Source organism: Trichechus manatus, unplaced genomic scaffold (assembly GCF_000243295.1).
Source record: "Trichechus manatus latirostris isolate Lorelei unplaced genomic scaffold, TriManLat1.0 scaffold00011, whole genome shotgun sequence".
NCBI lineage: Eukaryota > Metazoa > Chordata > Mammalia > Sirenia > Trichechidae > Trichechus > Trichechus manatus.
Genome location: NW_004443947.1, coordinates 4,545,456 through 4,572,249, shown reverse-complemented (window position 1 = coordinate 4,572,249; position 26,794 = coordinate 4,545,456).

Genomic DNA, 26,794 nt, shown 5'->3' with positions numbered 1-26,794 from the left:
TCTGTGTTTTTTAAGGATATGTTTGTATGTGTACCATCTATCCCAGGAAGGACACACAAGAAATTGGTTGATAGTGGTTGTGTCTTGGAAAGAGACATGAAAGTCAGAAATGGAAGGGAAGCTTACTCTGACTTGCATACTGTTCTTTTTTTTTTTTAACTATGTGCATTTGTTGCAGAGAGTCCTTGGAGGTACAAACGATTAACATACTCAGCTGTTAGCTGAAAGGTTGGCGGTTCAAGTCCACCCAGAAGTGCCTCGGAAGAAAGGCACTACTACTTTCAAAAAATCAGCCATTGAAAACCCTGTGGAGCCCAGTTCTACTCTAATACACATGGGGGTGCCGTAAGTCAGAGTTGATTCAACCAACAACCTTTATTTATTTATTTATTTTTAGGAACAACCATGCAACTCTTTTGTTAATCCTTGCCCTTACTCTTTCAGCATGTAGCGTGATCAAATGGACAGATGGCTGTGAGATGGCCTTGGTGGCAACCGCCTTCATCCCTTCATTTCTTGGCATCTATCTTCTCCAGAGCCCTGCTTGCAGGAGCTTCCACTCTAGTGGGTGAGCAGACAGGGAGGAGGCGATTACAGTGCTGTGTGGTGAGAGCTTAAGAGAGGCAGCGGAGTCCAGTGCAGTTCCCTGAGCAAGGCCCTTGTGAGGGGAAAGGACAAGGGAGGAAGGCTTCCTCAAGGGAGCGAGGCTTCATCTTTAAGGATGAGTTAGGGGGTGTTCAGGCAGGAAAATGAGGTGATGAATCTTGGAGTCAGATGTTTTAGAAACTGTAGGTGGTTTTCTAGACTTGTGTTTTAAGACTTGGTGGGTGTGTGTATGTATGGGGGGACTGGAGGGAAGGGGTTAGGGATAGGATAACCAACTGTCTGAGGTCCCTGGGTAGCACAAACAGTTTGCACCTGACTACTAACCTAAAGGTCGGTGGTTCGAACTCACTTAGCTGCACTGCAGAAGAAAGGCCTGGTATTTTGCTTTCGTAAAAATTACAGCCAAGAAAACCCTATGGAGCAGTTGTACTCTGTAACACACGTGGGGTCACCATGAGCGGAATTAACTCGACAGCTACAGGTTTCGTTTTTGAGTTTTGGACCAACCATCCCCGTTTCCTTGGGAGTGGGGGGGAGGGAGTTCCCAGGATGCAGGACTTTTGGTGCTAAACCAGGGCAAGTCCCAAGTGAGGCAGGAAAAAGGCAACGCAGGTGGTATTGGGCTGAGGTGCTCAGGCTGAGGAGCGTGGACTTGACCCTGGAAGGCAGTGGTTCTCAGGGAAGAATCTTGACCTATGACTTGGCCTGGAGGAGTCAGGGGGCTTCATGCAGTCACAGCCTCTGTCCCCTACCCCCTATTCCAGCCTCCTCATCCTTGGAAAGAAACCTGCAGAAAACCTCAGATGTGAATACGCACCCTGTTGGCTGGCAAAACTTCCTGTTCAAGTTTACACACAACAGCTAATTGCATCTTTTCCAGGGAGCTGGTCCATTTTTCACATGCAAATGTGAGGTGGTGTGTAAATATTTGTGAGCACAGCTGCCTGGCTCCAGCAGTCCTGGAACTCTGTCTACCCATAGGAATTGCTGGTATTGAGGTACTCAGAGGGCCGAAGATAAAATCACCATTGTCACCAGGGCAATATGATGGGAATCAGTGCTGGAGAAAACTGAATGAGTCGGGATTGCAGCCCAGATAGGGTGCCCACCACCCCACCCGCTTTGGCCTCTGGCTTGAATTGGGTGGAGCTGAGCAGCAGTGATTAAAGCTATTGCCTGTCCAGTGTTTTTTGATGATCTCAGTGAAAAGGATGGGTGACCTCACTCCACTTCCCAGAAGCTCTTGCCCAGCCTCCGGTCACCATCACCCTGGTAGTTCGTCCCAAGTGGCTGGTTCAGTACTTTCTGCCTGTCATAACAGAGCCTGTTTGGACCTCCCCAAGCAAAGCATGGAAACAGCCCTGGGGAAGTCCGCATTGGCCTGATCTTTCTCTGAAAGACACTTTCCACCTCCATTTGACTGGCTTTAAGTGGGAGGCTTTGAATCTGTTTTCCACAGCCTTTTGGGCAAAGTTGTATATTATCCCATGTACACTGGGCCTGGGATTTGTTGGTCTGCAAGGACCACAGTACTTCAGGGCTGAAAGGCATTTTGAGGTTATCTAACCTCAGTATCTCATTTTGCAGATAGGAGTTCAGAGAGGGAAAGATACTTGCCCAAGGTCATCCAGCAAATTACTAGTGTGGAGAAAGCAGGGCCCCATATCAATCTACACTCTAGTACATTCTAAGAGGAGAAGTGCTCTGCCAGGCCTGGGTTTCATCTCTTTTGATTTGTTTAAAGATGTGACATGGTAGTTCCTTGGTCTTTCCCATAAACAACTTCTCATTTCCTCTCTATGGTGGAGAGAGAGGCTGGGCACTGACTGTAGGGCCATCACCCAACACCCCACCCCCGGCCCCCGCCTTCTGCCCCAGGTTCTTGGCAGGACACAGGAAGTCCCAATGATGCCCAGCTCTCTTCAAAGCATTTTTCTCCTACCTTTGATTTTTACTGGTTTGTGTCTTAAATGCTTTGTCTGTAATTACACAGTTTGCTGCAAGTCTTGTTTCATAATGACTAATATGAAGTACATGTACCAGCAAAGGGAAGCACATAACTAAATGAACATTTAATAATTAGTATTCATTAAGTCAATTATTTTAATAAATTAGGCTCAGTTAAATATAACCATTTTGCCCTGATTTACACACACACACACACACACACACACACACACACACGCACACATACTTGCCTAATCTAACATTGCAGCAAGGGAAGAGAAGTGGGTAGAAGTAAGGACTCAAAGCCTAGATTGGAGGCAGGATGGGGTTGAGGAGAGCAGGGCAGACACAGATAAATGTTGGGAGGAGTTTGGAACGTCTACTTTATCGTGTGCTTTACATGAGTAATGACAGCGAGCCTTTGCAAAGACCTTGCTGCACGGCAAGCCCATTGCCTGCATTATCTTATTTAATCCTCATACCAAACCAGTGAGGAAGGGTCTACTGTTATTATTATCGCCATTTTACAGATGAGGAAACCAAGATTTGCTCAACTCACACAGGTGGCAAGTAAGTTATGGAAGCAGAGGTTGAACCTAGGAAGCCTCGCTCCAGAACCTGCCTTCAGAACCTCTTGACTCAGAGGGTTTCACATTCCAGGTGGTGGAGAACGGAAATAGACCAACTCCTTCCAAAAGATGGAAGATGAGCCATTGTGCATGCAAAGTATGTGGCTTGTTTAGACTTGAGCTTAAGCGAGTGGTTAACAACCTGAACTCTTGAGCCAGACTGCCTGGGCTCCAATCCAAGCTCCACTACCAACCACTGGCTCCTCAGTTTGCTCATCTGCAAAATGCCATAGTAACAGTGCCTTCCTCACAGCATTGCTTAAAGGAAAGAGAGAGCAGCTGCCGGGTTGTGAAGGGAGGCCTCAGAGAGCCACCAAAATCACTCCTGTGCCCGTTCCCGGTAGCAGCTGCATCTGATGACAGTACCATATTGAGGTTTGGCCTAAGGTCCAACCATGGCAACCATTGAGTCCTGTGGCACTGGTCACCTCTAATTTGCCTCCCAGAGATCTCTGGCCCAGGTGTAGAAAGGGGTGAACTTTGAAATGTTCCCAGGAAACCACAAGCCCCCGGGTCCCTACCATGAGACAGAGGGTCAGTCCAGATTTCTGGTCTGGTTCTTCCCTGAACATGGTGTGATCCATCACAAATGACCAGAATCATGGCTCCTTTCAACCAGCAGGGATGGCCCGGTCTTGATAATCCAACCGCCTGGGCCTCAACTGAGTTCCCACCTGCGTTAGAGAACAGGTAGGGATGGCTTCCCAGGCATGCCACCTGTATGGTCACACATGGACCCACACTGAGAAGGACCCCACACTTGATGGAATGCTCTGCTGTTACCATCTTGAAATTCTTACTAATATTTGAACAAGGGGCCCTGTATTTTCATTTTGCACTGGGCCCTATGAATTAGGCAGTCAGCCCTAGCTACCGGCATCGTTGCTGTAACAAAAACCCAAACCAAACCCACTGCTGTCAAGTCGATTCTGACTCATAGTGGCCCTATAGGACAGAGTAGAACTGCCCATAGTGTTTGAAAGAAGCAGCTGGTGGATTCAAATCACCAACCTTTTGGTTAACAGCTGAGCTCTTAACCACTGCTCCACCAGGGCTTCAAAGAGATCCGCAAATGCAGTGACTTAAATAAAAGAGAAGTGTATTTTTCTCTTCCATAACAGCTCAGCGGTAGGCAGTCCAGGCAGTAAAATGGCTGCTCCATCTTCAACATAGGGTTTCTATCTTTGGGTCCAAGGTGGCTGTCCTATTCTCACCACCTCCTACTCAGTGGGAATGGGAAAGAAGCCAGGGAAACACATACCCAGTCTTTAAGGGTGAGATCTGGAAGTGGTACCCATCATTCTGCTCTCGTCACACCGATCAGAACAGATTACACAGTCACATCTACCTACAAGAAAAAAAAAAAATCAGTTACCAATGAGTTGACTCCGATTTATGGCTACCCCACTTGTGTCAGAGCAGAACTGTGCTCCATAAGGTTTTCAGTGGCTGACTTTTTGGAAGCAGATCTCCAGGTCTTCCTCTGAGGCCCCTTTGGGTGGACTTGAACCTCCAACCTTTTGGTTAGTAGCGGAGCACATTAACTGTTTGCATCGCCAAGGGAGTTTGCAGCTGCGCGGAGAACTGGGAAAAGTACTCTGTTGCTGGGGGTTTTGTGCAGAGATAAAGCTTGATAATAACCAGCACTTTGGCACACTACCAAATCTTCCTCAGGCTCTGATGTTCTCATGCCAGCCAGCTGCCCCCATCTTCACAGTTTTTAGAAAGCCAAGATACATTAATTGAGTTCTTAATGAGGAGGAGAGTCTATAGCCACAAACCTCCTAGAATTGTGTGTAAAATTGTATGCACACTGACATTTTTCTTAGGTGAGGGCTTATGGGATTCTCAGTGAGCTCTATGACATCTTCCTCCTCCACCCGCGTGGAAGTGTAAGAACCACTGGGGTAAAGGCCTCTGTGTTGACATGTGTTCCAGGCAAATAGGAGGAATACATTAAAATTAAATCAGGAAGTGTCTGTTTGTTGGGTATGTTGCTGTTAGTTGCAATCAAGTTGGCTCCAACTCATGGGAACAACAGAACAAAACCTTGCCCACTCTTATACCAACTTCATGACCATTGGTATACTCCAGTCCGTTGTTGTGACCACTGTGTATTTTGAGTGACTTCCAACCTAGGGGGCTCATCGTCCAGTACTATATCAGACAATATTCTTTATAAGGTTAACTATAGCATGGGTTGGCAAACTGGCCTGTCACCTGTTTTTGTAAATAAAATCTTATCGAAACAAAATCATGCCATTTGTTTACATATTGTCTAAGGATGATTTTGTGCTGCAACAGAAGAGTTGACTAGTTGGGACAGAAACTTGCAAAATCTAAAATACTTACTATCTGGCCCTTTACAGAAAATGTTTGCCAACACTTGAACTATAATAGAGCTGGATAAATGAGGGCTAACTGATTCCACTTGAAAACCCAAGGAAATTTCCCATCTGAAATTTAATAATTGAAATGTGTGTGGGTTCAGAGTTGAAGTCCAGTGGAAACTGGAAACTCTCCCCCAAATAATGATAGTGATGGTGATGACAGCTAACAGTTTTATGTAACACTTTCCCATCTACATGGAGCATTTAAACAGACGTATAAGAATCATCACTGTGTAATGGGAAGACAATCTGACCTGGATTGGTTGTTGTTAGTTGCCATGGAGTCAGCCTGTGACTCATGGCGACCCCACGTACAATGGAACAAAATGCTACCTCGTCCTGCACCATCTCCATGATCAGTTGTGGATCAGGCCACAAATCCGTGGGGTTTTCATTGGCTTATTTTTGGAAGTGGGACTGCCACTTCCGTCTTAGTCTGGAATCTCCTTGGAAATCTGTTCAGCATCATAGCAACACTCAAGCCTCCACTGACAGATGAGTGGTGGCTGCGCATGAAGTGCATTGGCCCGAAATCGGACCCCGGTCTCCTGCATGAAAGGTGAGAATTCTACCACTGAACCACCAATGCCTCACCTGGAGCTGATTCTTAGTCACTCCTTAGCTTGCAAATGTTCTTGTTTTGAACCTCAGTTGCCTCATCTTTAAAATGGGGCTACTAAGTCAATCGTTTAGGATAATACATACAAGATGGCCCCAAGAGGGTCTGGCACAGGCCAGGTGTACAATAAATGTTAGCATCTGAAGGGGGACCTCTGGAGGTGATCCTGGAGGTTGGCTGGAGGTGGCTAGATAAAATCTGAATTGCCAGTTGAGGACTCTTCTTGAGTCTTATTTTTCACCCAGTGGCTTACATCAAAAGAGCTAGACCTCACCCCAGCTCTGCCACCAACTTGCTGTGTGACCTTAGACAAATGCCTTGACCCTCTTGGGCCTGTGTCCTCCTTGGCGTCATACAGAGGTTGATGAACTGATTTCTAGCATTGTAAGATTATTCTGATTCCCACCCTGTGATCACAGTAGCTACTTCCTTCTGAACCCTCTCCAAGTTTTCCTCCTTTCTTAGGAAGCATACCTCCTGGTGCCTGGAAAAGGGCCTGGCCAGGACCATATTTAGAGGGTATATGACTCTATTAGTCCCAAGGGCCCTGTTCCTGTCCATGATCACAACAGCGGAGCCAACCGTCTGACTCACATGGGCTGCACTGACCAGACATCAAGGAATTTCAGATTAGAGGACCAAGTTTCTGGAGCTCTTTAATGAGATGAAAGAATAATGTTGCCTTGTTAGAAATACAGTAACGCAAAGCTTTCCTAATGCTCAGGACCCAGTGATGGAAGCCACATGTTGAAGATGGAGAAGCATCCTACTCTGGACTCCTTACTCTTGGGCTGTTATTTAAGAGGGAAATACATTTCCGTCTTGTTTAAGGCACCGTATTTGTGGACCTCTTTGTTACAGCACAAAGCCTGTACCCAGCACTTGCTACATAAATTGTGAGGCCCAGTGCAAAATGAAAATGCAGAACCCCTTGGTTTATTCCACGAGCACAGACATTCTGTCAACCTGCTCTAAATTCATTTCCTACTCTAGCTCTAACTAGCTATGGGATGTTGCTCTTCTCTGCTCCTTAGTTTTTCTCTTCAGTAAAATGGGGTGAGTAATAGTATCTAACTAACAGTGTTTTTGCAAGAACTAAATTAAAAAGAATTAAATGTTGCAAGAACAGACTAAGGCAGAAATTCCCAAACTTTCTCTGTTCGTTTTGACCTAAATGTGTCAGTAATTTTTTCATGGTGCCCCTAGGCAAAAACAAAGACCTAACAGTTCTATGAATTAAATTGTTAGCTCCAAACAACTTAATGAGCATCTGTGTCCTAACAATTTAGCAGTTGTTCGGAAAAATAATAATATAATACACATAAAGAGAAAGAAAACTAATTTTTTGTTTCATTCTTAAATAGGCCAATTACTTGCTAATGGACTGTGCATACCTGTTGAGTACTGCTGGATGCAGATTGGACATTGTCACCCTCATTTCCTATTTCACATTGATTTTCATTCTGTACTGGTGTTTTTTACAGCAACTGCCAGAAACCAAAGCTATAACATCATCAAAAGCAATAGAGCACAGTCTAATACTGAAACATACCACTCGTTTGTCAGTTTGTCATACTGTGATAGTTTGCTTGTTGCTGTGATGCTGGAAACTATACTATTGGTATTTCAAATACCAGGATGGTCACCTATGGTGGACAGGTTTCAGAGGAACTTCCAGACTAAGACAGACTAGGAAGAAAGACCTGGCCATCTACCTCCAAAAGTTGGCCAATGAAAACCTTATGGATCACAATGGTACATTGTCTGCCTCTCTTTCTTTGGACAGGTCATCAGAAGGAACCTATCTCTGGAGGAGGACATCATGTTTGGTGAAGTAGAGGGCCATCAAGGGTGAGGGAGACTCTTGGTGAGGTGGATTGGCACAATAGCTACAGTGATGGACTTGAACATGCTGGTGATCGTGAGGATGATACAGGATTGGGCAACATTTCATTCTATTGTACATAGGCTTGCCATGCGTTAGAGTGGACTCAATAGCAGCTATCTATCTAATGCTGAAACTGTGAACCACCTCAAACTAATAGTTTGCACTGTGTCCGTGGCCAGCTTAAAGCATGTGAGAGCCCTAACACTGATAATCTGTGGTGTCTCCTCCTCTGCTTACTCATGCATTCGAACGGGATATGTGAGTTAGATGTATACGTTTTGTGTGTGTATATATATATATATATACATATGTATATATATATATAAAACCTCTTTTTAAAAGCGACCGTAGTATTAGCGATTGAACACAAAATTGGCGTATGCCATTTTAGCGGAATGAGATTAACTGGTTTATAAAAATTTTAATGGATGCAGGGTGCTAAGATTTTTACTATTGTCATGGATTGAATTGTGTCAACTTGGCTAGGCCATGATTCCCAGTACTATGTGATTGTCCAACATTTTGTCATCCGATGTGATTTTCCTATATGTTGTGAATTCTACCTCTATGATGTTAATGAGGCAGGATTAGAGGCAGTTATGTTAATGAGGCAGGACTCAATCTACAAGATTAGGTTGTGTTTTAAGTCAAACTCTTTTGAGATATAAAAGAGAAAAGGGAGCAAAGAGACATGGGGACCTCATGCCACCAAGAAACAAGAGCCAGGAGAACAGCGTGTCATTTGGACCCAGGGTCCCTACGCTGAGAAGCTCCTCGACTGGGGAAAGTTGATGAGAAGGACCTTCCCCCAGAGCCAACAGAGAGAGAAAGCCTTCCCCTGAAGCTGGCACCCTGTATTGGGACTTCTAGCCTCTAGACTGTGAGAGAATAAATTTCTCATTATTAAAGCCATTCACTTTTGGTATTTCTGCTATAGTAACACTAGATAACTAAGAAAACTACATACCACATTTCTACAAAAAGAATGTTCCACATATTCTACAGCAAAGAAAATGAGTCAATGAACTTAGTTGTTTCAAGGATCAGTGTAAAATTCTGTTAATCTCCCACAACGAAAAATTGACTTTCACCAGTTTTGCTCTAAGTGGCTCATACTTCGATTTTGATGTTTGTTTCATAATAAATGCTATGATTATAAGTGAACAAATAAAAAGATTTCATAAAAGAAAATTTAATGATCAGAAAACAAATATTACAACTAATTACTACATTTTATTTTTAGATAGATCTTTCATCTCTAACATGTCATAATTAAAAACATTTATCTCTAGTCTTTGCTCTTACAAATTCTTCAATGATTTCTTCACAATTAAGCTGCCAAACAATATTTACTTCCATACATAATAAGGATAATGAATCGAGTCTTTTCTGAATCATTGTTGTGCACTCACCTTTCCTTGTCTGCTTGGCATCCATGGGACTTCACTTTGGACAACTGATGCCCTTGTTGTGTTGATGCTCTAAGCATGTGCTTACCTTGTTTGTAAGATAATCTGTCCCTGACTGTATCCTGCAGATATCAAGTATCACTGTGTTTCCCTGAAAATTTTAAAACAGGCTGCAGCACCCTCTGAGTTTGCTGTAGCATCTGGGGTGCCTTGGCATACAGTTTAGGAACTAAGAAGCAAGCACTCAAAAAATGTTTCTTCCTCCTTCCCCTACTCCACTGTTCTCCCTTGTTCCCTTCCTTCTCCTTCCTTCCTCTCACTCTCTCCTTCTCCCCTATCCCTACACCTCTTATCCCCCTTCCTCTCCTTTTCTTCTAGTAACTACCACCTTCTAGAGGCCACATCAGATTCACACTGTGTCCCCACATTCAGCCCAGGGGGGAACCAAGAGTAGGCATTCAAACTATTTAAAGCAAAATGAAATGAATGAAGAAGACCCTGCTTGTCTCTATCCTGTCAACCATCTTTCTCAACATCTCACTCCACTTCCTGGACCAAGCCAACACCTCCCAGGGAACATGGATCTAAATCGTGCCCATTTCCAAGTCATGAACTGACAGTTTTGACTGGCAAAATCTGACATTAAATCCCAGTTGTGAGCACATTTCCTTGTTAGTTTCTCCTTCCTCAACTGCAGGAATGGTTCCACCTTATAATAACATTCACATGAGCTGGAATCCAATTAACAAGACTTTCAAAAAGAGCAATGTTTCTCAAAGTGGGTTCCTTAGGCATCTGCAACCTGATTCACCTGGAATGATCATCTGAAAGACAAGTTCATGGACACCAGCTCAGGTCAACCAACTTGTTTCTTCACATTTTTTTAAAATGAACTCCCCAGGTGATTTTTGTGCACACTACATTTGAGATCCACTGACATTTATTTTGGAGAATTAATACCGAATGTCCGTGGTACAATAGATCAGATACTTGTCTGGGCACCAAGCTCAGTACAGGCTCCAGAGGGCCCAATATAATCTGACAAAAAAGTTTTTAGGATGATGCCTTCTGAAGGCAGAACCAATTGCTTAGATCATCTATGGATTTGTGGCTTTCCCCAAACATTCTAGGCATTCTAAAAATTTTTTTCAAACTGGTCAGTGATAGCTCTTTCAACTGGCCCAAAAAAGTCTTAGTCCAGAGGGCTTTTTGAACAGAGACCCCACTCAGGCTCCAAGGCTCAGAGAATCTCCCAAGTCCCTATTTAGGTTTTACTGAGCTGACCTCCATTCCTGAGTTTGCAACTACTTCTACCCTCTGAACCTCAGTCTCTTCCTTTGTGAAGTGGGCATGATATTTTAATATTTCATCTTCCAGGACAATATCCTGTTGTGATCCATAGGGTTTTTACTGCTGATTCTTTTTTTTTTTTTTTTTAGATTTCCAGGCCTTTTTTCCTTAGTCTGGAAGCTCCACTGAAATCTGTCCACTCTGTGTGACCCTGCTGGTATTTGAAATACTGGTGGCATATCTTCCAGCATTATAGCAACATGCAAGCCACCGCACTACAACAAACTGACAAATGAGTGGTGGAAAACACTTTATGGCCCCCATTGCCTCCAAGGAAATGTTCCAGTAGTGAAGCACGACATTCTGGGCCCCTTTACCCCACCAGCCCAGCCCAGCCTCCTCAGTGTTGTCCTCTTGTACCCACCTTCTTGTACTGGCCACTTCAGCAACAATACATTCCTCCCAGTTCGATTCATAGACCAAGTTCCTCCAGCCTCCAGGTGTGGGCACAAGCTGTTCCCTCTGCCTGGGCTTCTCTTTTCTCCTGCCCCTGCTCCCTCTCCACCTGAGCTACGTGTAAAACAGCAAGGAGCTCCTCAATGCCCTGCTCAACTCTTGTACACTGTTGGTGAAGGTCACATACTGATGCACTCACTTATAAGGGCAACTTGGAAATAGCTGTCAAACTGATAAGGCATATGCACTTTGACCCAGAAATTCTACTTCTGGGAATTTACTAAACATTTACTATCTACTGTCTACTCTTCACACAAGTGCTCAATGAAATGTTTACAAACATATTCAGTGAAGCATTATTTGTTACAGCAAAAAAAAAAAAAAAAAAAATTAAAGAAAGAAAAGACCATGCTGTCTATCAATAGGGGACCAATTAGGTACAGTTGATTGACTGGACAATACACAGCAACAACAATTATAATAAAGGGGGCATTGGTGGGTCAGGGGTAGAATTCTTGCCTTCCATGCAGGAGACCTGGGTTTGATTCCCAGCCAATGCACCTCTTGTGCAGCCATCACCTGTCTGTCACTGAAGACTGGTGTGCTTCTGTGAAGCTGAACAGCTTTCAGCGGAGCTTCCAGACTAAGATGAAGTAGGAAAAAAGGCCTGGTGATCTACTTCTGAAAATCAGCCAGTCAAAAACCTATGGGTCACAGTGGTCCGATTCGCAACCAATCATGGGGATTGTGCAGGACTGGTCAGTATTGTATATCGTTGTGCATGGGGTCACCTTGGATTGGGGGGCAGACATGACAGCAACTAATAACAGAAATTATAACAGTAACAACAATAAAGGAGATCAATGCATATTGATACAGATTTAAAAATGGTCCTCAAACTATATAATTAAGTTAAACCATGTGCAGGGCATTGAATGAAAAGTTTATATATGAAATAGTTGTGCTTATATATACTAGCAAAGGAGCCCTAGTGGTGCAGTGGTTAAAATGCTTGGCACTCAGCTGCTAACCGAAAGATCAGTGGTTCAAACCCACTAGCCACTCTGTGGGAGAAAGATGTGGCAATTTGCTTCCACAAAGATTTACAGCCTTGGAAACCCTATAGGGAAGTTCTACTCTGTCCTATGAGTCAGAATTGACTTGACAATAACAGGTTTGGCTTGGTTTCTTTTTTTTAATTCTTGTAGGCTCTAGAAACAGTGGAGGCCTCTGGGAGGGAAACTGGGAGACTGGAAAGAAAATTTACTCTTCACTCTAAACTATTTTGGAACTCTTTCAGTGTTTTACTTATTAAAAAATAATAATAATAATAACGTAAAAGTGTGCTTTGATAAACCTTGTGCAAGCTTCACCTCTGTGAAGCTTTTTTTTAAGGCTGTCTTAGTCATCTATCTAGTGCTGCTATAACAGAAATACCACAAGTGGATGGCCTTAACAAAGAGAAATTTATTTTCTCCCAGTCTAGCAAGCTAGAATTCCAAATTCAGGGCATCAGCTCCAGGGGAAGGCTTTCTCTCTCCATCGGCTCTGGAAGAAGGTCCTTCTCATCAATCTTCCCTTGGTCTAGGAGCTTCTCTGCACAGGAGCTTCAGGTCCAAAGCATGTGCTCTGCTCCCAGCACTGCTTTCTTGGTTGTATGATGTCCCCAACTCTCTGCTGGCTTCCCTTTCCTTTTATCTCTTGTAAGATAAAAGGTGGTACAGGCCACACCCCAGGGAAACTCCCTTTACATTAGACCAGGGAAGTGACATGAGCAAGGGTGTTATATCCCACCCTAATCCTCTTCAACATAATCTAATCTTGCCTCATTAACCACAGGCAGAGATTAGGATTTACAGTATATAGGAATATTATATCAATCACAAAATGGAGGACAACCACACATTACTGGGAATCATTTCCCTAACCAAGCTGACACATTTTGGGGGTACACAATTCAATCCATGACAAATGTCCCAGGTCAGAATCAATTATTCTCTTGTCTGTGCCTTAAACATCTATCTGTTGGTGTGGGTTTTACCCCATGAGATAATTTTCTGTTCTCTGAGCTCTTCCCCTCTGGTTTGAGGCTTTCTCAAGAGCAGTTTCCATGTCTGACTTGTGCCTGGATGCCCAGCACACACCCTAGGCCCTGAGAGGTCTCACTACATGTCATTTGAACTAATTGGGCCCGTAAGCTCTTATTGGTGGAAAACAGAAACACTGGAGGCACGCTCCCTGCCTTCAGTGCAGCCTTGCTGTGGAGTAAAGACCGCCACATATGGACAGTTTGGACACACCACCAGGAGGACTATGAAGACAATTAAGGGATAGACTGCAATGCTATGGGCAAAACAAAGTCACAGAGATCATGTGAGGAGAAAGATCGCAGTGACTTGGAGGACCATTAGAAGGCCATGGAATGGACATAGGGACTTCTGGAGACCTTCTCTTCTCTGTAGTTAAATGTGAAAGTAACAATAGTAATTATTGCTCAAGTGCTTACTGTGTGCCAAGTAGTACTAAAATTACATGCACATCTCATTTAATCCGCACATACACCCTAATAAAGTAGATACCATTATTATCCACATTTGGAGATGAGGAAACTGCTGTTATCAAATGGGCTGAGCATCAGAGATGGTGAGTGACAGAGCTGAGCAAAGAATGCAAATCTGTTTTGTGCCAAAGTGTCTTCTCTCAAGCATTCCTAACACAAACGGATATGTGAAGATGAAAATTTGGACATTGGCAAGAGCCTTCAGAGTCATCTTTTCCTATGTTCCCAATGGACGGATGAGAACACTGAGTTCCAAAGTGAGAGACTGACTTGTCACAGGTGACATAGTAATGGTGGCTTTTTCCACAACTCCACACTGCAGAAGGCCAGCAGGCCAGTGGGAATGTAACACACATTTATGATTTCTCATTGCACTTAGGTTAAAGACAGACTTCAGAACTGAAAGCAACATAATTCCTTCTCCCTCTATTAAACAAATACTAAATATGTAGATGGTTAAGTGCTCGGCTGCTAACCAAAAGGTTGGCGGTTCAAACTCTCCAGCAGCTCTGTGGGAAAAAGACCTGGCAACGTGCTTCTGTAGAGATTACAGCCTAGGAAAGCCTATGATGTTTCTACTCTGTCATATAGAGTCGACATGAGTCAGAAGTGACTTGACAGCACACACAACAATGACATGTTCAAAGCAAGCAAGTCGGACAACGCTCTGTTGTGATCCATAAGTTTTTTATTGGCTAATCCCTGCTCTCCAGACTGTTGAGCCATATGGGTATTCACCATGATGTCCTTCTTCGTTTAAAACCTAAATCATATCCTTATGTTTCAAGTTGGGAATATTCCCACCATTAGATTATTTTTTTAAGGGAAATGATTCTTTTTGTTCTTACAACTTTTATTGAGATATAATAGATAACAAACTGTACATATTTAGAGTATACAGTTTGGTGAGTTTTGACACATGTATAAATGTCATTGCCATAGAGTTGATTCCAACTCATAGTGACCCTATGGGACAGAGTAGAACTGCCCCATAGGGTTTCCAAGGAGCAGCTGGTGGATTCGAACTGCCAATATTTTGGTTAGCAGCCAAGCTCTTAACCACTGTGCCATCAGGGCTCCTGACACATGTATACTCCAACGAAATAATCAGCATCCACATAATGAACATAGTCATCATCCCCAAAGTTTTCCTTTGTCCCTCCCTTCCCCCTCATTCCCAGGCAACCACTGATTTGCTTTCTGCCACCATAGATTTGCTTGCATTTTTTCTAATTGCAATTTCTATTTTTCAGTTAGTATTTTCTAAATCTTCTCTTTTTTCTGCAATTGCAAAAAAAGAAAAAAAGAAAGCATAAAAAGATCACATACTTTTTAGACTAAAATTTTCCTTCTTTGGATAGCAATACAGTAACTCAATGGCTTCTCCTAATGAGACTGAAGCCCAGTAACATTGTGAGGGGCTAAGCTAGAACTGTCTCGGCTTCAGCCATCCAGTCATCCCTCTGAAAATGGAGACTGAAGAAGTTAAGCCAGACAGTGGCCTGAATACTCTCTCATGGCCAGCTTTTTTCCTACAAGTTAGTTAGAAAATTCTGAGTTAGCCCCATTTTCAGAAACTTGGTCAATTTTAAGGAATGCAAGCAGATGCTCCATTTAGAAAAAGGAACCAAGGAAGATGAGGAGGAATGGTTCCTTCTAGACTGGGCCTTTCCCTTTCAGTTTAATAATAATGACCTTTACTTTTCACTTCAAAGCTTGCTAAGAATTTAGGGAGGGAGGCTTATCCTAAAATTACTCTGGCAGCAGCAGCAGAGCAATTTGCAGGCAATTTACGGCTATGTATTTGCATGATGTTCACACGGAAAATAAGGTGTTGACTGTTGATGTACTTCCTTGGCGAAGGCTGTTTGAACTCATCCCTTTCCAGGCAGTTCTCAGGAGTCTTTCCACCCCAGCGATGAGTCACGACCTGCCAAATGCCAGTCGGATTTGTAACCAGGCTCCTACCAAGCTCCACTTTAAAAATACACGCACTACACACACACGATACACTTCTTGAGTGTTACCCTGCAAGGAACCATCCCTGTGTACTTCGGAGGATAAGCAATCCGTCACCAAAAGATCAGAGCACCACATGGGCAGAACATTTCTAACTTTGGGCCTGTTACCATAGCAGCAGCAATGGCACTGACTATAATAATAGCTAGCATGAGGATTTAGCTGGAACCAGGCATTATGCTAAGCACTTTCACTTACATAAATCTGTTGCTGTCGAGTCGATTCTGACTCATAGTGACCCTATAGGGCAGAGTAGAACTGCCCCATAGGGTTTCCAAGGAGCGACTGGTAGATTTGAACTGCCGACCTTTTGGTTAACAGCTGAGCTCTTTATCATTGTGCTACCAGGGCTCCTTCACTTACATAGCCTTGTTTAATCCTTATAACAATCCAAACAGATGAAAACTAATATTATTCCCATTTCACAGAAGAGTAAATCAAGGCTCTGAGGTCACCTTACTATGAGTGGAAGAGCTGAAATTTGAAGCCAGGTCTATTTGCTGAGATGGTAACCTTTAAACTCTCTGTCATGAGGCAGTGGTGGAATTCTTGCCTCCCCTGTGGGAAACCTGGGTTCAATTCCTGACCAATGCAACTCATGCACAGCCACCACCCATCTGTCAGTGGAGGCTTGTGTGTTGCTATGATGTTGAACAGGTTTTAGCAGAGCTTCCAGACTAAGACAGACTGGGAAGAAAGGCCTGGTGTTCTACTTCTGAAAATCCACCAGTGAAAACCCTATTGGGCACAAAACCTAGCAGTATTTTGTTCCGTTGTGCAAGGAGTTGCCATAAGTTGAGGGCTGACTCAACAGTAGCTAAAAACAAAAATAAACTCTTTGACTTCAGCCTATATGCAGCAGATACTCTCTGTGCCTCACTGATCCTCTTACCGAATGTCTACACCCTTCTCCTGAGGACTGCCCTTGGTAGATCAGAGCTGCCTCAGAAGTTCACCCCTCAACACACTCCAACCCCATCTCTCCCTGACCCTGTCACCGTCCATGGTCATGACCTACTCATGAGGGAGCATAAAGCCCAGTCCCCTTGCCTTTGAACAGAATAACCTCTGCAGCGCAGTTCAGCTCCTGAGCTCCTCGTGGGATTAGGACTAGGCTAGACTTCTCCTGAAACCACACCTTTGCTTGTCTTCTTCCCCTGCCCCATCCTGCTTCCCTTGCTCCATTACAGATTTCATCTGAGAACACTCCCTCAATAAAGCACTTGCACAGAAATCTCCATCTCGGGCTCTGCTTCTAAGTTATTGCTGTTGTTAGCAGGCGTTGAGTTGGTCCATGACTCATGGTGACTCCATGCACAACAGAATGAAATGTTGCCCTGTCCTGCACCATCCCCATGACTGGTTGTGGATCAGACCATTGTGATCCATTGGGTGATTTTTGGAAGATCGCCAGGACTTTCTTCCTAGTCCATCTTAGTCTGGAAGCTCAGCTGAAACCTGCTCAGTATCATAGCAACCAACACACAATCCTTTACTAGCAGATGGGTAGTGACAGCACATGAGGTGTACTGGCCACACATCAAACCTGAGTCTTCTGCAAAGAAGGTGAGAATTCTACCACTGAACCACCACTGCCCCCCTGCTTCTAAGTAACAGAGCTGAAACAAAGTTTTTCAGCGAGTGGCAGGTTTACAACAAGGGGAGACAAGCAAAGCCACTTCTCTTCAAGTACCTCTTCTCTCCTGCCCAGGTCGGGCCTCAGAGGCACTGTGAGTGGTCATCAGGGTTGGTCCACAGCGTGCAGTACAGTTGAACCAGCACAAGTGTTGGAGGCCAGCACAAGGGTGCAGATCTTGTTTCTTGGAGCAAAGTGAGGATGTGAGGCACTTGCCTCACAGAGATGTGATAAATCTAATAAGAAATGAAAAGCACTTCACTGCGCACAGTACCTGCCACATAGTACTTACTCAGTATTGTTGCTAGTTGCCACTGAGTGGATTCTGAGTGTGCAGAGTAGAGCTGCTCCATAGGGTTTTCAAGGCAGTGATCTTTCAAATGCAGATCACCAGGCTTGTCTTTCGAAGCGCCTATGGGCGGGTTCAAATCGCCAACCTTTCGGTTAGTAGCCGAATGCTTAATCATTTGCATCATCCTATAGGGTAGATGTATTCAGGGAGTTCAGCAGAGGAAAGAATGTTTCCTGCCCCTTCTTACCCTCAACCTCAGATACTGAGCAGAATCTATAAAATGATTATCCTTAAGTAGGATAGAAAAACATAACGGGTACCAATGGGTACCTTTACCCTCGATATCTAAAAGTTGGGTTGAAATGCTCAAATAAGGGAAAGTCTGATATAATCTTGAGTCCAAATGACCCAGAATCTGTCACCCAACTGGAAAATGCCTGAGGAGGTGGAGTATTGCAGAGACTGAAATGAGAGTTCCCAAGGGCTGGGTCTGGGATCCTTCGGGATCTTTATTACAGAGTCCATGGGATCCCCATGATAGGGTAAAGCCAGGGACTGTCCACACCTGCCCACCAACCAACCCACCTTTATCATCACTACTGACTGCAAAGAGGACATTCGTGGTTCAGTGGTAGAATTCTCGACTTCCATGCAGGAGGCCTGAGTTCCACTTCCAGCCAATGCACCTCATGCGCAGCCACCACCCAACTGTCAATGGCGGCTTGTGTGTTGCTATGATGCTGAACAGATGGAGCTTCTAGACTAAGATGGATTACAAAGAAAAGCCTGGTGATCTACTTCTGAAAATCATCCAATAAAAACCCTACGGATCACAACAGTCCAATCCGCAATCAATCATGGGGATGGTGCAGGACTGGCCAGCACTTCATTCTGTTGTCCATGGGGTCATCATAAGTTGGTGGCTAATTTGACCGGAGCTAAAAACAACTCTGATTGTAAACAACTCGCAAATCTATCCCTTCCTCTCCATCCTCTCACCCTCAGGGTTCAAACCCATTCAAGCTTGATTCAATCCCATGTTTAGGTCATAGCTATAGCTTCATTCCTTCACTCCATGTATCTATTCGAAAGACATTTATTGAATGTCAAGCACTATTGCAGACTCTAAGGATACCGGGTGAACACTAAGGACAAAGCCCCTTGGGAGCCCACAGTCCAGTGGTGAAAGTGCCATGTCCATGTTGTAGTTTCATGCATTTCTTGCTCTCTTCTCTTTGCACATGCTGTTCCCTCTACCTTTACATGCCTGTCCCCTTGTTTTTGTTGACTAACCATACTCACCCTTCTAGTCCCTGCTCATACTACACTGCTTCCTCCTCAAAGCCTGTTTTGACCCTTCCCCCACCTAGCTGGGCCAAGTGTCCTTCCCTTAATTTCTACAGTCCCTTGTTCTTCCCATTTCATAGCCCTTTTCTCAGGGCGTTGCAATGAAGTGTTTACTGACGGTGAGCTCCTTGAAGGCAGAGATTATGCTATTCATTCACTTAATCATTCATTCATTCTGTGATGAGCCAGGAACCGTGCTAGATGTTGGGGGTGTAAAAAGCAAAACAAACCAGTTGCCTTTGAGTTGACTCTGATTCATGGTGACCTCATGTGTGTCAGAGTAGAACTATGCTCCATAGGGTTTTCAATGGTTGGTTTTCCAGAAGTAGATCACCAGGCATGCCCTCCAAGGCATCTCCGGCTGGAATGGAACCTCCAACCTTTCGATTAGCAGCCGAGCATGTTAACCATTTGTGCCACCCAGGGACTGCTAGGGGTATACCAAAAAAACTTGTTGCCATTGAATCAATTCCGACTCATAGTGACCCCATAGAACAGAGTAGAACTGCCCCATTGGGCTTCCAAGGAGCGGCTGGTGGATTTGAACTGCCAACCTTTTGTTAGCAGTGGTAGTTCGCCGTACAGCAGAGATGAATTACAGACAAGCTCCCTGTCCTTGTGGTGTTCACATCCCACAGGGGGAGGTGGACAATAAGAGACCCTTTCCTTTTAGCACTCCCACCCCTTAGCAGAGGACCTGATGGAGAGTATTTTCTCATTCATTTCATAAAGTGGCTGTTGGGATTGCTGCAGGGTGAAATTTCCTTTCTTGAAGCCAAAGACTGGGTACTCTGATTATGAACAGAATGAAATGAACTCAAGTAGAAATCTGACAATTGTCTGACCAAATCCAAAGTTCCCTAATGGATGATGTCCCTTTGGTTTGGGATGCATATGACCCTCAGGCACCTGTAGGTCTAAAACTCAGTCCCCTGCAAGGACCCAGAAGATCATATGCAAGTGTGTCTTGTGCCAGATATAAGACAATAAGACAATGGCCCTTTTGGGAAGCAGTGGCCAGCAGGAGAGTGGACACCCATTGACATGAAGCTGCCCCTTCTCAGCTCCTGTACTTGCTTCCGTGTACCAATGTGGACCAAGGGCTGTTCTCTCTTCTAATTTCTCAACAGAGGCCAAACATTTGGAGTTTTAACTGCACTCCCTAGATATTCACTCATGCAATTGTGTTAACCCATTGAGTTGATTCCAACTCATGGAGACCCCATGAATTACAGAGTAGAACTGAGCTCCACAAGGTTTTCTTGGCTGTAATCTTTACAGAAACAGATTGCCTGGCCTTTCTTTCATGGCACTGGTGAGTGGGTTTGAATCGACAACCTTTTGGTTAATAATGCAAACCGTTTGTGACACCCGTAAACCCTACTGCTGGGTAAATAATAATAGTCTGTAGGCAGTCATGTGAAACTTCTGGTACGGATCCAGCCTGAAATCAAAATTCCACCTAGAGACACTTCTCCATAGTTAATGCTTCCTGCTTGACTAAACCCAAAACGGAAAAAGAAAAAGTAAATAAACAACAGCCAAAAAAAGAAAAGAAGTGGAGGGACTGGACAAGGATGAGAAACTGAGGTCTCCTAAGCAGGATATTCCTAGGGAGACATCCACACCCCCACTCCATAAAAGCCTCAGGTTGGGAGTGGGGATAAAGGGGGGCGTATATAGCCAAGAGAAACCTCCTGGCTTAGGGGAGGAGCTGAGGCCTGGCATCAATGATCTCCCAGCCATTAATGCAAGGGGAAGTCCTCGCGCCTCGCCACAGGGCGTTTCAATCGGAGAGGAGCCGGCCAGGATGCAACCGGATAGCTTCCTGGTCCGACGAGGCCCTGCTGGCCTGACTTCTGTGCTTCTGGACAGTATTAATTTACCCAGGCCTACAAACAAACACGACCCTCTCCGACCTATTCGGTTACACGCAAAGCCCAAATAAACTTCCTGGGATAACTAATAGAGGAAATTGGAAAGGAAGGAACAATCTATCAATTATCAATAGGCAGCTCACAGGAACTGGGCAAATTAAGTCATTAAAATGGGTAATAGAGATGAAAAGAAAACTCTGGGATTTAAAAACTATTCCTCCACGATGCATGGGATCAAGGAGCAGGCTACTTCTCTCACCCCCCACAAAAATGTACCAGGTAGAGCAAGCCTGGAGAAAGGAAGGAGTGGGGAAGAACAAAGCACTGTGTGCTGGAGACCTTGCCCTGACCAAACCCGTTGCCATCAAGTCCATTCTGACTCATAGCCACCCTATAGGACAGAGGGAACTGCTCCAGAGTGTTTTCAACGAGTGGCTGGCGGATTCCAACTGCCAACATTTGGTTAGCAGCCGTAGCTCTTAATCACTGGGCCACCAGAACTCGGCCTGACAGTATGCATCATTTTAACCCTGGGAATGGCCTTCTGTCTGAGAAGCCATCAGAAGCAGGGCAGCCAGGCGTAGTACTTCTCATACCGGAAGGATTGATGTTAGGTAAGATTTAGCATAGCACTACATGATACTAAATCACAAAATGGAGACGTTACTCCCTTCTCAGTTCTATTTCAGTCCTTAGATTGCTCAGTTCTATTTCAGTCCTTCAATTTCTGAAAACCATCCAATGAAAGCCGGCGGATCACAGTGGCCTGATCCCCAATCCGAAGTCTCAGACTGGTGCTAAAAAAAACCCAGTAGCCGTCGAGTTGACTCCAACTCATGGCAACCCCATATAGGTCAGAGTAGAACTGTGCTCCACAGGGTTTTCAGTGGCTGTTTTTTGGGAAGTTTATTGCCAGGGCTTTCTTCCTAGGCACTTCTGGAGTGGATTTGAACCTCCAAACTTTAGGTTAGCACCCGAGGGGACGTTAACCATGTGCACTACCCAGGGACTCCCCAGACTGGTACTACCACCCCTTAAACTTTTCCTGACACTTGCTGGCTTCCCACTCTAACAAGAGGACATGAGCACGAAGCTGTCTGCAGGAAGCTGGCTCTAGCTAGAATAAAGACGTTTTTGTTCTTATTGCATTTATTTTTTCAGTTGCTTTCTACATATCACAAGTGGCACTCCTTTTCCATTGAAATAGCCATCTGAAGTTATCTTCTGAAATAGATTTATTGAACTCAAAAGAACTGAAGTGATTTTAAAAACTGACTTCAGGAAATAGTAGGTCCTGGTCACAATGGCGTGACCATGAGATTATGAACCTCACACAAATTCAAATTCAAATGGCTTTGGATTTCCACTAGGAATTCTCCCCTTCAGGCAGGAATCCCAGATTGCACTCTGAGCCAATGCACCTCAAGTGCAGCCATCACCCATCTGTCAGTGGAAGCTTAAGTGTTGCTATGATGCAGAACAGGTTTCAGCACAGCTTCCAGACTAAGATGGACTAGGAAGAAAGGCCTGGTGAACCACTTCTGAAAAGCATCCAGTGAAAACCAGCAGATCACAGTGGTCTGATCCACAACTGACCATGGCACAGGACCAGGTAGTGTTTCGTTCCATTATGTACAGTATCACCATGAGTTGGGGGCTGACTCAACAGCAGCTAACTACAACATATCGTTATATTGACAGCTGACATTATTGAACTCAGAAGACCAGGCAGAGAGACCAACCATTAAATAAATGCATTATTTCGTTGAATTCTTCCAATTCCTTTGTGAGATAAGCAATGCTTTGGGACCTCTTTTAAAAGCAAGGGAACTGAGACACAGAAATGTTAAGTCCCTTGTCAAGGACACCTGGATACGAAAGAGTGGAGCTGAGATTATTCCCAGGTCTGGATGACTCAGGTCCTAAGAGGCAGGGAAACCTGGCTGCCATCTGGGTTACCCAAAATATGTTTACCAATCTCCAGGGTTCTTCTGAAGATTAAATGATATAACACAAGGAAAGCCCTTGGCTCAGTGCCTTGGCACATAGTGTGTGCCTGATAACTTCTCTCCTACCTTCCCAATGAGATGCATAAGGCCCTAGGAACCTTCAAGGTCAGGTGTCTCTGCTTCTTCATTTTAGAAAGGACCCCGGAGAGGATAACCTAGGAAATGGCCTTCCCAAGTGACTTTGCAAGGTCACACTGCAAGTTGCCAGCTGCAATGGCACTTTGGTTGAAATCCCTGGGGTGCCTGACTCCAACCAAAACACCTTTCTCATCCCCTTGGCCTGGGCACTGGCTAGCCTCTTTGTGTCTGACCATATTTCCCAAGGCTAACCAAGCACCGTCAGTGGTCAGCAGACACAGGTCATACCCTGGTTCCTTCTGACTCATCTCATTATTTAACAACTTCTAGGTGCTAAGGATTCCCAGCAGGTGCTAAGACAGACCAAGACCCTGCTCTCATGGAGCTTCCAGTGTAGAGGGGAAGACAGATAATAACCAAGTGCTTGCCTAGTATGTGCTACGAAGGTACAGCTCCCTGGGCCGGGATAGTCTAAGTCTATGTGCTAGTCTATTTAAAATCCTGAGCGCTGGTGGTGTGATGGGCAAGTGCTCAGCTGCTAACAGAAAGGTTGGTGATTTGAACCCACCCAGAGGCTCTGTGGGAGAAAGTCCTGGTGATCTGGTTTCATAAAGATTACAGCCAAAAAAACTCTACGTGGCAGTTCTACTCTGTCATATTGGAGTTGCTATGAGTCAGAATGGACTTGACAACACCTAACAGCAACTGTCTCCCTTACAGCCAATCTCTGGGAGGCTGTTGGATTCATCTTCCCAAATCCCAAACTTAATGTTACTCCCTGCTCTCAAACCTTCAGTGGCTTCCCATTGCCCAAAGAGTGAAATGTAAATGCTTCAGTATGGCATTCAAAGTTTCCATAAGATGCTTCCCATCCATCTTTCCAACTTCCCCTCTGGTCCTATTACCAGAACAAGAGTCACAGTTTCCCACCACACTGCCCTTATCTGCAGTACCCTGTCCACCCAGAGGACCAAGCCCATGATGCCCTCTTAATGTAAACCCAACCCACCTGTATTCATGGTGCTCCTTGACTTGACTTTATCCCTCAAAAGGATGTGTTGAGAGGTGGGGAAAGATGGTGGAGTAGTCAGACACTTCTGGTAGACCCTCTGACAACAAAGACCCAAAAAAAGAGTCAATAGATTATATATGACAATCTAGGAGCCCTGAACATCAAAGGCAAAGTTGAGGAACTGGACTGAGTGGCGGGAGGAGGGAGAGACAGTTTGGAAGCAGCGAGGGGTTGCTAGACCTAACCTGGCAAAAGCCTGAGCCCTTCAGGCATGATCAGCTCATGGGTGAACAGCGAGGCAGGCAAGCAGCGGTGCTTGGGAGGCGTGTTTTCTGCACTAGGAGAGACCCAGTGGCAAAGAGTCTACTCAGCCACCCAGAACGAGTGAGAAGCAGCCCTTGATTGGCAAAAGATAAGTACTTGTGTCTGGTCTATGGCGCGGATCAAAAATACCCACCTTAGAGAAAAATCTCTCTCCCATTTACCTCCCTACTCCCTGCTGTGCACTGGGTCCCAGACTGGCTTCAGCAATTGCTGAGTCCCCTGGGCTGGGAGTAGGATCCATCACATGCCCGGAGCCATTCTCCCTGACTTGGAAAGTAAACAAATTAAAAAATGGGAAAAAATAAACTGCTGGCTCCCCTAAGCCAGGAACCCAGGGTAGGCACAGCTCCTTTGCCTAGGCACAGGCATAAGGGATCCACAGACTTTGAGTGCACTTCCCCCTGCATAGACTTGTGTGGGCCCATTTCAGCAGCTAGGGTCCTCATTACCGCAGTACAACTGGGTGTATACCTGATGTCTACCTTGAACTGTTTCATCTGTGAAGTGACAGGTTCATGACATTTGACACTGCTCTGCCCATTAAGCAGGGCCTTCACCTACCCACATCAGGGGCCTGAAGACTGGTGGCTCCACTGATGCCACCTAGCCACCTGCAATAGAGGCCCAAGAGTAAGAGGTGCCCCATACTCCTTACACCCAAAAGCACTGGGTGCTCATAGTCATGCTACAAAATCCACCCACCAACGTGCTCTGGGGAACAGGGACACACCTTCCTCCTGGATACTTGGGGGTGGCCATCAACCTCCTGCCTTACTCAGAGTGTGCCCCCCTGCTGCAGCCAGACGCCTATGCCTACACCAATCACCCATGTCTGTCTAAGACTGTAGGTGAGAGCCTACACCACACACGTGGTGGCTGTTTACCTGGGCATCTGAGCTGAATTCATACAGGAGGAATGGGCAGACTCCTGAGCTCACATACCTAGTAACAGATGTAACCACCTGGTGACAAGACATTAGACCTTCAAAGGTACCAATAATCAAACTAGCTCACACGAGCAGCCTATTTGGGCATATCAAAACAAAACAAGGAGCTAGGACACAGTAATCAAAAATAAAATAAATAAATATAATAACTTACTGATAGCTCAGAGACAACAGTCGATATCAAATCACATAAAGAGGCAGTCCAAGATGGCTTCAGCAAGCTCCCAAAATGAAGAATTTAGAAATTTTCCAGAGGAGGAAAATTTCTTGGAATTACCAGAGGCAGAATACAAAAGATTAATATGCAGAACTCTTCAAGACATCAGGAAGGAAATTAAGCAAAACACAGATCACACAATAGAGGAAAATAAAATAAAATAAAATAGAGGAAATTAAAACGGTTAGAGAAGAGTATAATGACAAATTTAACAGGCTGCAAGAATCCATAGAGAGACAGCAATTAGAAATCCAGAAGATTAATAATAAAATGTCAGAATTAGACAACTCAGTAGAAAGTCATAGGAGCAGAATTGAGGCAATGGAAGTCACAATTAGTGAGATTGAAGATAAAGCACTTGACACCCACTTATTTGAGGAAAAATCAGATAAAAGGATTTTTAAAAATGAAGAAACCATAAGAATTATGTGGAGTTCTATCAAGAGGAATAACCTATGAGTAACTGGAGTACCAGAACAGGGGGGATAACAGAAAATACAGAGAGAAATGTTGAAGATTTGTTGGCAGAAAACTTCCCTGATATCATGAAAGATGACAAGATATTTATCTAAGATGCTCATCGAACCCCACATGAGGCAGATCCCAAAAGAAAGTCACCAAGACATATTATACTCAAACTTGCCAAAATCAAAGATAAAGAGAGAATTTTAAGAGCGGCTAGGGATAAATGAAAAGTCATCAACAAAGGAGAGTCAATAAGAGTAAGTTTGGACTACTCAGCAGAAACCATGCAGGTAAGAAGGCAATGGGATGACATATATAAAGCCTTGAAGGAAAAAATTTTCCAGACAAAAATTATATATCCAGCAAAACTGTCTCTCGAATATGATGGCAAATTAGGGCTTTCCAGATAAACAGAAGTTTAGGGAATTTGCAAAAACAAAACCAAAGTTCCAAGAAATACTAAAGGGAATCCTCTGGTTATAAAATCAGTAACATCAGATAACAACTCCAGACTAGAACACAGGACAGAGCAACCAGATATCAACTCAGATAGGGAAGTAACAAAAATAAATCAAAGCTAAAACACTGGAAGTAGGGAAAAAGATGTCAATATGTAAAAGACGACAACATTAAAACAAAAAAAGGGACTTAAAAAATGTAGACATAGATTTTTCATGTAGAGAGGAAGTCAAGGCCATATAAAGAAATAAAAGACTGGTATAAACTTAGAAAAATAGGGATAAATATTAAGGTAACCACAAAGGAAACTAACAATCC